Source organism: Cannabis sativa, unplaced genomic scaffold (assembly GCF_029168945.1).
Source record: "Cannabis sativa cultivar Pink pepper isolate KNU-18-1 unplaced genomic scaffold, ASM2916894v1 Contig3, whole genome shotgun sequence".
NCBI lineage: Eukaryota > Viridiplantae > Streptophyta > Magnoliopsida > Rosales > Cannabaceae > Cannabis > Cannabis sativa.
In genome coordinates, this window is record NW_026870039.1 from 1,614,023 (window position 1) to 1,626,727 (window position 12,705).

At 40.6% G+C, this 12,705-nt stretch overlaps 1 non-coding gene across 1 annotated transcript; it reads right to left on the bottom strand.

The window, feature by feature from the left end:
- Positions 1–356: 356 nt before the first annotated feature.
- Positions 357–463, bottom strand: LOC115703471 (small nucleolar RNA R71). Its single transcript, XR_004009232.1, has one exon. It is a non-coding gene; the product is annotated as a small nucleolar RNA R71 (small nucleolar RNA).
- Positions 464–12,705: the final 12,242 nt, after the last annotated feature.

A 12,705-nucleotide genomic window follows, 5' to 3' on the forward strand; every position in this document is an offset into this window, starting at 1 on the left:
GAGATTACATTCTCCCTACTCTGACGGGAGTGCAGTCATGTATCAGGCCACCGGCAGTGGATGCGAACAACTTTGAGATTAAACCTGCCATACTTCAAATGGTGCAGTCTTCAATTCAGTTTGGTGGCCTCCCTTCTGAAGATCCTAATCTGCATCTCTCTAACTTCATGGAACTTTGTGAAACTTTTAAAGTTAATGGAGTTAGTGATGATGCCATTCGACTGAGACTGTTCCCATTCTCGCTCAGAGAACGAGCCAAGAGTTGGTTAAACTCCTTGCCACCCAACTCTATTGCCACCTGGAATGATCAAGCAACAAAATTCTTGTCAAAGTTCTTTCCTCTAGCAAAGTCTGCAAAGCTGAGAGGAGAAATCAACAACTTCTGCCAACAAGATAATGAATCTCTCCATGAGGCTTGGGAGAGGTTTAAAGATCTGATCAGAAAGTGCCCTCATCATGGTATAGAGAAGTGGATGCTAGTCCACAACTTCTACAATGGGTTGGTTGGAAACACTAGAACTCTAGTAGATGCAGCAGCTGGCGGAGCCTTTATGAGAAAGAGTGCTAATGAGGCTTATGATCTATTGGAGGAGATGGCTCTAAACAATCAGCAGTGGCCAACTGAGAGGAGTCAATCTAAGAAGGTAGCTGGTGTGTTAGAGGTTGATGCCATCACAAAGTTGACAGCTCAGGTTGAGGCATTGACAAAGCTAATTGCAGGGCAAGCTAAACAAGCCCAAGTTGTTTGTGAGTTATGTGGAGGAAGTCATCATTTTTCAGAGTGTCAAGCAGATGTGGATGATTTGCCAATGGATGAAGCTAAAGCCATTGGAAATTTTTCACAGAATAACAACAGCAACTATGGGTTCAACCAGGGTAATAACCGAAGAAACAGTGGGTTCTATCAGCAACAAAATCAGAACCAGAATCAGAACCAACAGTTTAATCAGCAACAAACCTCTGGTGGAAATTCTAGTTTGCAAACAGATTTACTGCTTCAATTCATGACTGAAACTAGATCTTCAATCAAAGACCTGCAGACACAGATGGGCCAAGTAGCAACTCAGGTAGCAACCCGTCCTCAAGGGAATTTGCCTAGCACAACTGAAGTAAACCCCAAAGAAAACTGCAAAGCGATTACCCTGAGAAGCGGTAAAAATTATGATGGTCCTGAACTGCCACAACCAGCGAACGGAGAAAAGGAGAAGGAAGCTCAACCAATGCCAACCCCAACACCAACATCAGAAAAGGCTACTGATAGCCCAACACAACCACAACAGTCTCCACCAATTAACATTGATCACCATGTGAAAATACCCTACCCTCAAAGGCTTAGAAAGTCAAGCCTAGACAAGCAGTTCACCAAATTCCTAGAAGTCTTCAAAAGACTTCACATTAACATTCCCTTTGCTGAAGCTTTAGAGCAGATGCCAAGTTATGTGAAGTTTATGAAGGAAATTCTGTCAAAGAAGAGAAAGATGGAGGATTATGAGACAGTGGCTCTAACTGAAGAGTGCAGCGCCATTCTACAGAAGAAACTCCCTCCCAAACTCAGAGATCCAGGGAGTTTCACTATTCCTTGTACAATCGGGAGAATTGAAGGAATAAATGCACTTTGTGACTTGGGAGCCAGCATTAACTTGATGCCTCTATCAGTATTTAAAAGATTGCAGCTGGGTGAAGTAAAGCCAACCACAGTAACTCTCCAATTGGCGGACCGATCACTAGCCCCCTAGAGGAGTCATTGAGGATGTGTTAGTTAAAGTTGACAAGTTCATCTTTCCAGCTGATTTCATTGTTTTGGATATGGAAGAAGATAGCAATGTCCCAATCATTCTTGGGAGACCATTCTTGGCAACTGGCCAAGCCTTGATCGATGTTCAGAAGGGTAAATTAAAGCTGAGAGTCCAAGGAGAAGAAGTAGTCTTTAATGTGCTAAAGGCCATGACATACCCAAAGGCAAGTGATAACTGTTTCTTCATTGATTTGATTGATGAAATTGTGGGTGAGAAAAAGCTGCTAGATGATCCTCTTGAACTAAGTTTAACTGAAGATGAATTGATGGAACAAGAGGGACAAGAGGTCATGGGTTATGTGAAGTGGCTTGATTCTTATGGGCCCTTGAACAGAAGGTATTTTGAGGAATTGGGAGCAGTTCCAAAAGAGCTAATGCCATCTACTGAAAAGCCTCCAGAACTTGAATTGAAGGTACTTCCTAGTCACTTGAGGTATGAGTTTTTGGGTCAAGATAAAAAGCTGCCAGTTATTGTTTTAGCTTCTCTTTCTGATGTGGAAACTGATAGACTTCTGAGGGTACTCCGAGCTCACAATAAGGCCATCGCTTGGACACTAGGTGATGTCAAAGGAATCAGTCCTTCAATAGTGATGCACCGAATTCTCATGGAAGACAATGCCAAACCGACAATCGACGCTCAACGAAGACTCAATCCACCCATGAAAGAAGTGGTCAGAAAAGAAGTAGTCAAGTGGTTGGATGCTGGAGTTGCCTATCCCATTTCAGATAGTAAGTGGGTTAGCTCGGTGCAAGTAGTTCTAAAGAAAGGTGGAATGACAGTGATCAAGAATGAAAAGAATGAGTTGATTCCTACAAGAACAGTGACTGGATGGAGGATTTTCATCGATTACAGGAAACTCAACAAAGCAACACGAAAAGATCACTTCCCTTTGCCCTTCATTGATCAAATTCTAGACAGATTGGCGGGGCAAGAATATTACTGCTTTCTTGATGGATACTCTGGATACCACCAGATAGCTATAGCACCTGAAGATCAGGAGAAGACTACTTTCACATGTCCCTACGGTACCTTTGCTTTCAGAAGAATGCCATTCGGTTTGTGTAACGCCCCTGCTACTTTTCAAAGGTGTATGATGGCTATCTTTTCTGACTTGATTGAATCTTGTATTGAAAACTTTATGAATGATTTCTCGGTTTTTGGTTCCTCCTTCGATCATTGTTTGGAAAATCTGGAAAAAGTGCTAACTAGGTGTGAGAAGTCTAACTTGGTGCTAAACTGGGAGAAGTGCCACTTTATGGTGACAGAAGGAATTGTTCTTGGGCACAAAATTTCAAAGGCAGGAATTGAGGTGGATAAGGCTAAAGTTTCAACAATAGAGAATTTGCCACCTCCAGTTTCTGTAAAAGGAGTGAGGAGTTTCCTAGGACACGCTGGCTTCTACCGCAGATTTATCAAGGACTTCTCCAAGATCTCAAAACCTTTGTCCAGCTTACTTGTAAATGGTGTTCCATTTGAATTTGGAGAAGATTGTTTAAAAGCTTTCAAGGTTCTAAAGGAGAGATTGATTTCAGCACCGATAGTAACTTCATCAAATTGGGAGTTGCCGTTTGAGTTGATGTGCGACGCAAGTGACTATGCCATTGGAGCGGTCTTGGGACAAATAGTTGACAGAGTATTCCACATAATCTACTATGCTAGTAGAACTCTGAATGATGCTCAATTAAATAACGCCACTACAGAGAAAGAAATGCTGGCAATAGTGTTTGCTTGTGACAAATTCCGGCCCTACCTAATTGGAAATAAGATAATTGTCTACACAGATCATTCAGCGATCAAGTGCCTTATGACCAAGAAGGATGCAAAACCGAGACTGATTCGGTGGGTACTTCTACTTCAAGAGTTTGACTTAGAGATAAAAGATAAGAAGGGCACCGAAAATCTAGTAGCAGACCACTTGTCAAGATTAGAACTGGAAGAAAGTCAGAATACAAAGGAGGTACAAATAAATGAGCAATTTCCTGATGAACAACTCTTTAGTGTGAGAGAAAACCTGATGGTACCATGGTACGCTGACTATGTTAATTTCTTGGCTGCAAAAATAACCCCTCCCGAGCTTTCGCGTCAACAATTGAAAAAGTTCTTTTCTGAGGTGAAACATTATTATTGGGAAGAGCCAATCCTCTACAAGCACTGCGCCGATCAGATAATTAGGAGATGTGTGCCTGAAGAGGAGATGTATTCTATCCTAAATCATTGTCATGCTTTACCATGTGGAGGACATTTTAGTGGAAACAGAACAACTGCGAAGGTGTTGCAAAGTGGATTCTTTTGGCCAACGCTTTTCAAGGATGCTACTACCTTTGTGAAGGCATGTGATCGTTGTCAACGGACAGGTAATATCTCAAGAAGAAACGAGATGCCTTTAACAGGAATTTTAGAAGTGGAATTGTTTGATGTGTGGGGAATAGACTTCATGGGTCATTTTCCTTCATCCTTTAGCAATCAGTACATTCTATTGGCTGTCGATTATGTGTCTAAATGGGTCGAAGCTGCAGCTACACCTCAGAATGATGGTAAGACAGTTCTCCGCTTTTTACAAAAGAACATCTTTACTCGTTTTGGTACTCCTCGAGCAATAGTAAGCGATGAAGGGAGTCAATTCTGCAACAAGCAGTTTGAAGCACTTCTTTCAAGATATGGTGTCCTACATCGAACTGCTTTACCATACCATCCCCAAAGTAATGGCCAAGCTGAAATTTCTAATCAGGAGATCAAGATAATTCTAGAGAAAACAGTGCAAAGATCAAGGAAAGATTGGTCAAGAAAATTAGATGATGCATTGTGGGCATACAGAACTGCTTTCAAAACACCAATTGGCATGCCCCCATATCGGTTGGTGTTTGGAAAGGCTTGTCATCTACCGGTAGAGTTAGAGCATAAAGCTTTTTGGGCCATGAAGACTCTTAACGTGGAACTAAAAGCTGCAGGGGAGAAAAGACTGCTACAGTTGAACGAGCTAGAGGAGTTTCAAAATGAAGCCTATGAGAACGCAAAAATCTACAAGGAAAGAACTAAGAAGTGGCACGACCAAGGTCTAGTATGGAAGGAGTTTCAACCAGGGCAGCAAGTGTTACTCTTTAATTCAAGGTTGAAAATATTTCCTGGAAAGCTGAAGTCAAGGTGGTCAGGACCATTCACAGTGGTCAAGGTGTTTCCTTATGGAGCGGTGGAATTAAAGGGTGATGGTCCAGCAACTTTCAAAGTTAATGGACAGCGTTTAAAGCTCTACTTGGGAGGCCAATTTGACAAAGCCAAGTCCGCCATGATTCTGGCGCCACTTTGAAGAACAAGGCCCAGTGTCCGGCTATATGACGATAAAGACAGCGCTCTTGGGAGGCAACCCAAGTGTTTTCTTTAATTTCTTTCAGACTCTTTGATTATGTTTCTAGTCTATGCTTTAGTATTTTTAGTATTTTCAATTTTTAGATTAGTACCAGACATTATTTCTTTTTAGTTGAATCGTGAAAAACGTGAAAAAAAAAAGTTTTTGTTTCGAGAAGGAGCCCAGTGGTCGCGACCTGGTGGTTCCTGGGTCGCGACCTATTTTCCAAGTCGCGACCCTGGTCGCGACCTGGACTTTTATAGAAACTCCTGAAAATTTTTGGTTCCAGTGGTCGCAACTAGCCTTTGGCCAAGTCGCGACCTATTTTCCCAGTCGCGACTTCCCTATTTTCTAGAGAAGGCTAAAAATCGATCGTAAGCTAGTCGTGACTTGCCCTAGGCCAGGTCGCGACTTGCTCACGAAAATTTCTATAAAATCCAATTTTTTCTCCCTCATTCAACCCTACATCAAAATTCAAAATTCAAAAATCCTCTCAGCCGAACCCTACCCCTTTTCCTCTCAAAAATTCAATTTTTCATCACCAATCTTCAATCTTTTCATCTTTTCTTAAATTTCTCAAACCCAATCCATTCAAAAACCCAATTTCACTCATCAATCTACACATATCATCGAAACCCATACCAAAAATCACCCATAACACCCCAAATCCGAAAATCACCATTGTCTTCATCTTCAACCTCAAGTTTTCAAGAACATTCAACAATGGAAGTGGAGTAAAGCTTCTTCGGGTTTGTAAGTATCACTTCCTTTAATCTTTAAGGAATTTGATTAACTTTTTCTAGATTTTGGGTGGTATAGTAGTGTGTTGTGCAAGAATATTGTTGATATTGGGTTTGTTATCATTGTATTGTGGTGTTGAGTATTTGAGAATATTGTTTGAGTGATTTTGAATTTTTTGGGATATAGAAAATTAAGGGGAGGTGCTGCCCAATTTTTTTTTTTTTAGAAAGAAAAAAAAAAAGAAAAGAAAAGAAAAAGTATCAAAAAAAAAAAAAGGAAAAACTGGCACCTAAGAGGACTGAGAATGTGGAGGAGGGTTCTTCTTCAAACCCACCACCAACGGGTTTTGATAGGACCCGTTTTGGAAACATTGAGGCCCAAAATCGCTTCATGAGATTTAAGAATAGGGCTTATATTGATGATCGGGGTATTGAATTCCCCGAGAATCCTTTGAGGCGTCAACCTCGATTTGAAACAATTCGGGCTCAAATAGAAAGAATAAAGTGGGGAAGTTTTGTGGATGCTCGGGGTCGGGCTAATGTTACTATGGCTTGTGAATTTCTTGCGAATTGGCCCGATCGCCAGAATGGGGAAGTGAAAGTGCGTGGAAAGAAAGTTCCCGCTACTACTGATGCATTTAATGTGATGCTCTCCGTTCAAGACTACACTAGGGAAGAACAACGCCTCCGAATTATTGAGGAGGATGAGCAGTTTGATATGGTGGATGTGGCGGAGACAGTGGGATTTCCTGGGTTGAGGTTCCATGACAATGATGGCACAGAGGGGTCGTCCAACATCCTCTACCGGTGTGAACTGAACCCGGTGGCAAAAACATGGCTGTACTTTGTAAGTGCTCGGTTAGTGCCAAATAAGCACTTTTCCGATGTCCAAATGGATCGCCTGAAATATGTGTACGCTATAATGAAGGGGTACAACATTAACATTGGACAAGTCATAAGGCAAAGCATTGAACAGATCGTGCAAGGAGCCACGGGAGGTGGTTTTGGTTTGGCGGGAGTGATCACAGAACTCTGTGGGGCATATGAAGTTCCCCAATTAGAGTATGACAACACGGTGTTGCCACTCCGCAAGATGGACATCGCCTTTGTCAACAGGCTGAAAAAGCCACATCCCTATGGCCAACCTCCACCTGATGCACCGCAAGGGCGCAGGAGGCAACGAGAGCCTAGTGTTGAAGAAGAAGAGGAGCAGCCCCTACAATTGCCTGGGCCTATCGATCCCACAACACAATACACTCATGCACAACTGAGTTATATAATTCAGCAGAACAACCACATGCAACAATACATGGTGCAGATGAGTGTCTATGATGAGGGACAAGTTCAGCAACTAAACTCTCTCATCAACAGAATGAACATCGGGATTGATGACCCGAATTATCTGGCGCAACCTCCTCGGTTTTACCCATATGACCAGCTGCCACCACCCAACCCTTTCTGAAAGGGTCTCAGGTAAGTCTCTCTTCTCTCTGCATTTTATTGTATACATTGGGGACAATGTCATATTTAGTTTGGGGGGAGAGACTTAAAATTTTAAAATTCTGCACTTTAATTTCTGCATATTAATTTTCTGTTTTAGTTTTTTGTTTTAGTTAAGGAATGGCAATAAGCTTGACGATAGTTGTATACTGCTGATTAGTGTGATGTGATCTGAAATTGTAAAATAACTGTGTGCTTGATTTTCTTAACTCTTTGGATTAGTTCAGATGTTTAGAAACCTGTGTTTTTCTGCAAATATTCAATCTGTGAAAATTGTTATAACTGTTTTACTATGGTTTGTGGTAAGATTGACAGGATAGCTTAGAACTTGCATGTTTATTCTTTTGAGGCGAAATCCTTGAGAGTGTTCAATTGGAATATGACTTAGGCATTTGTTGGATAGTTTGAGCCTTTCAAGCCTACCATAATAATGTGTATCCCTAGTTAACCTTTTGAGCTTAAACCTGTTTTGTTTTTCACCCATTGATTTGAAAAATTTTGCAACCACACTATTAATTTTTCTTCACCATGTTATCCATGATATCATAAGCTACATAATTAGTTTGGGGGAGGAGAAACATTTAGTGTGAGGAAATAGTGAGAGGGAGAAAAACTTGTAAGATTGAGAAGATGAAAAAAAATTGTGTAATTCAATGTCACTGAAAAAAAAAATATGTTTGAAAAAAAAAAGGATTCAGTGATGTTGAAAAAATAATAGAGATATCTTCTATAAATCTTGGTAAATTTGGGAACATTATGGGATTCTAGAAAAAGAAAAGTAAAAAGCTTGTGGGTTCTGTTTGCGTGCTTATGATATCTTGAGCCGAAATTGTCTTTTGCCTATTCCTGAATATCTGAGCCATACTACCTAAGCCTTGAAAAGACCTAATGATTCCGAAGAATACTGTCAACATTAGTGGAGAAAGGTAAGCATGCAAGCTTATGAGTTATCGGGCTGTGGAACTGTTGGAAAGAGTAAAACTTTTATAACAATGTTTCACATATGAATAAATTTTGTGGTTATACATAGTGTTATTAATTGAGCATCTGAGTTAATTGTTAGAGTTAGTAGGATCGAAATTCTAGTTTATGCAAGGAAGAAAACAGAGCATGAGTCAGCAGCGTAGTGTTTATCTGATAGCGTAGTTAGTTTTTTTTTTTTATCTTACTCGGGGGTGAGTAAGAATCTAGTTTGGGAGATTTTGTTAGGTTATGATTAGCCTATGTTTCGGGTCTTTAAAGTTAGCATTATCTCGTCTATTGGTGTCTTTTGGAGCAGTTTTACGCTTGATTTTCATTATTTCAGGTTCCCGGGGTGTTAAAGTTCGAATTCAGTCAAATGGCGAAAAACTGGGACAAACTTGGAAAAAAATTGGAAAATTCGGCTCCAGACGCATCAGTAGTCGCGACCTCCAGAGAGCCAGGTCGCGACCCTTTTTCCTGGTCGCGACCCTGGTCGCGACTTCGAGAATTGGCAGAAACTCGGTTTTTTGAGTTTTGCCTGTAGTCGCGACCAGCTTAAATGCTAGTCGCGACTTGGTACGAAAATCGCAGATTTGACCTAATTTAGATTTTTCTCTCAATGGGAGGCACACTTTTCATCCCTATATAAGGAATACGACACTGAAGGTCAAAGCAAGCATAAATAGACCTAAATAGTGGATGCAAGTGGAGAGGAAGCTATCTTGAAGACCCGGAGCGATATCACCTTCTAGTTTCTTTCTTTTACCCTTAATTTCTTCTTTATGTTTGTTTTTGTTTCTGAATTAATCATGGATGTTTTCAGAGTTATGTTGAACTAAATTTCCCAATAAGGGAGGATGATGAATGTTGTTTAAGTTTATGCCTAGTTAATAAATAATTGTCATTCCTCCATCTTATGTGTGAATACTATCTATATTTGTGTTTAATTCCATGTGCAAGCTTGATCACCTTTTACATGTTTAATGATCTCAATTCGAAATCTGAAAAGTGAGAATTGAGAATGCTAAAATTTGGGTAGTCTAGGTTTTGATGTGAAACGAAAGTATTTACATAGCCTCAGTGACGAAGAGATTATTGCTTAATGCTGATTTTGTGTTGATTTAATTAAGAAGTTAATTGGAGAACATATTATTTAGAACCTAAAAGATCTGAAAAGAGTTAGGTTAATTTATAATCTGTCATTCACATTGAGATAAGGATAGCAATTAGGTATTAACATTAGTAACTTATCAACAGGATTCACCTCCCTAATCTCTCATCTTGATTAATCTTTGTTTATTTTCTCTTTAATTTTCTGAGTAATTTACTTTCAAATTGCAAACTTATTATTTTACCAAATAGAATCATAAGTATAGTTTAGTAGTACTTAATCTAATTCCCTGTGGTTCGACCTCACTTGCGTGAGATACTACTTGATTGCGTACACTTGCGTAATAAACATAAAATTCGTAACAGAAGGCAACTTTGGTAAGGCCTCTAGAATGAACTTAGGATCATCTCGGGATGACGCGCTGTGAGAGTGTTCATTTAGAGCATTGTAATAGCTACTTCCTTCAAAGTAATCTTCAACACGATTACAAGTATGAAGAGAATTGAATTGGTCACTCAGGTTCATATTCTCTCCGTGTACCCGAGAGAAATATTTGCATTGTTGGTCATCAGGGCCACGGGCAAAGTAACAGCACAACTTCCCTCTTTCATCTCAAAAGTACTTTCGAGTATGAAGCGGCTCATTGGTCCTTACTCGTTGGATTTTGTAGCCTCCAGTTTCGAAGTAGTGTCTCCTACTACTTCCTTCAAGTTGAGTAGTAGGTCCCTTTTCCCTTGCAGGGTCTCGAGGCCTGATCTCTTGAGAATATTTAAGAGGACTTAGTGTAAGAGTCCTCATTGTTCTCTCGTTATTGTGAGGTCGTTCAACATAAGGTGGAGGACCCATTGGTTGGGCCCTCGAGCTTGAGTCCTTTCAGGCTCTTGATTAAAGGTATTTTCCCTTTGGGAGCTCTCCATGCCTAGTGTTTGCCTAGTTCCTGCTCAGTTACTAGGTGTAATGGTGGCATTCCAAGCATTCAGAGTTTTGCTTTGGACACTAGTTCCCACTTGACCAGCTGGTCGACAGGGTGTCTCTCTCACCAACTCAAAAATACCTTTTCAGGAAGTAGTTCCACAATTAAAGCGATAAGCCTCTCTAATCTGTTGAGACAGGTTAGCTCTTTTTTTTTTCCTACGAAACGCAATGGCTTTCAATGTTCTTCCAATTTTCCACAAACCAGTGTTGAAACTGTTTGCGTTACTTATCAAGAGAGTTTCGCAACTGTTGTTGCAAGTCAACCACAGTTTGGCTAAGTTGAGCTACTTAAGGATCGACCTCCTCAGGATCTTCTATCTCCTCACGTGGCTCCCCAGGTGGGATCTAGTCGTTGGTGCCAATCTTGGAAGCTACTAGTGGTGGCCTTGGAAGACGAGTTGAGGAGCTAGTTCCGAGGCCTGTTTTTGGTGCACGGGGTGCAAGAGTAGTCCCAAGAGCAGCTCCATCAACTGGCATGCCCCCAGTTGTTGGAGTCTTTCTGTCGACACTTGTAGAATGTGTCGCAACCATCTCAATCAGTGACTTTCTTGATCTGTGGCGCTCCATGAAAGTACCAAAATGTTGACTAAAAAATCTAGAGTAGACTTCTAAGCCACACCCACTCGCTAGATTAGTGAGAATGAAAGTAGAAAGTAATTAATAAGAAAGACACAATAATTTATAGTAGTTCACCCCTATGTCGCGATAGTAATGGGGCTATGTCTACTTCGAGTTTTTATTTTTAACGAAATGGTAATTACAACAATTATTTAATTATCAGAAACTTCAAACTCTAAAGAGAGAAGCTTTGACCTTGTGGGTAGTTTTCTGAATGTGAAAATGAACTAAGGGAGCTCTCCTATTATAGGTGAAGGAGGACCACCAATATAGGAGATAAAATACAAATAAATTATTTTTCACCATTGATGATGATCTAACGGTTAAAATTAGCTTCTGGTAATGATAGCCAATTTTTTATGTCTGGCAGGTCCCACTGCGAGTTACCCAAAGCTTATTTTTGTAACTCCCTTGGGGATAAATTTTGGCGACAATAGCCTTAGAATTTCGACTTGTGTGTGAGACATGACTTGATAGAGGGATTAAATAGCTTCAAAACGCATGTTGAATCACAACATTCAGATAAAAAAATAGAGTGAGTTATAGTCGTTTTACTAAAGGCATTACAGGTTTTAGCGGCCAAGTTAACATCCATCGCCTAGGTTGACATCTGACGTCAACCTGGACGCTGTAAAAGTGTAGAAATATCCAAGGGAAGTCCTTTGAGATGCCTAAGTGATGGTTTGACACCCCTTAGTCCTTTTATATGTTTTGGTGAAGCTAGTCACTCATTCTCAGAGATGTTGTTGTTCTGCGAAAACAAAAGACTCGAAACTTTTGGCTTCCGGATGAGCCAAAATTGAAGTTGTGAATTTGGTTGATTTGACTTCATGAATCATCTCACTAGTGAAAAACTTGACAAATGGTCGAAGCGACATCAAATTCGTATAAGCAAAACCCAACGAACCAAGCCAAATATTGACATGGGCACTAGGGCCTTTACACCGAGCTCCCGAGATTCTATTTTTACTTCCAAGGCTTCTAAACTTGAAGGGGCCTCTCCCCCAATTTTTAACCTTGCCAGATTCAATGGTTGCATCAAATTTGGCATTCGAGCAATCAAACGTAGCATCCCAGGTTAATTTTCAACTTGGGCCCTATTTCCAAGGACTCAGGTTTGTGGTTTTCTCTCTGAGTTTACTTGAATCTTCATTATTTTTTATGAAAGTGAAGATGCTCGAAGCACTTTTTGCTGAACTAAATTGGAAACATGCTAATTTGACAAAATGTCAACATGGGCACAGGGCCGAGTCCCAAGTCTCAACCTGGGCAGTGGGTCCCTCCTGCCCCTTCGAAAGTTTTGTTTGGTCCCCAAAAATAGTTGATTCTCAATATTTTTTGAAGATGGAGATAATGCTCAAAATAATCTGGGAAAACTCCATTTTTTGTGGCCCAGGTTGACGAATTGTTACTTAGGCGTAGGGCCAATCCCAGGTGTGTCAACCTAGGCACTTGGCCTTGTTATTTGTGCCCAGAACTTGTTACTTTTCCTCCAAAAGGACCTATTACCTCATTTTTGATGAAAAAAAATTCAAAGCAAAAGTTGGATCTTCGATCGGATGCTTGAAGGCACCTAGATTAACAAATTGTCAACCTGGGCGCTAGGTGCTTGGGGCCCCGGGGTCCTGGGTGCTCAAAAATCAACTTGCTTCGAACATG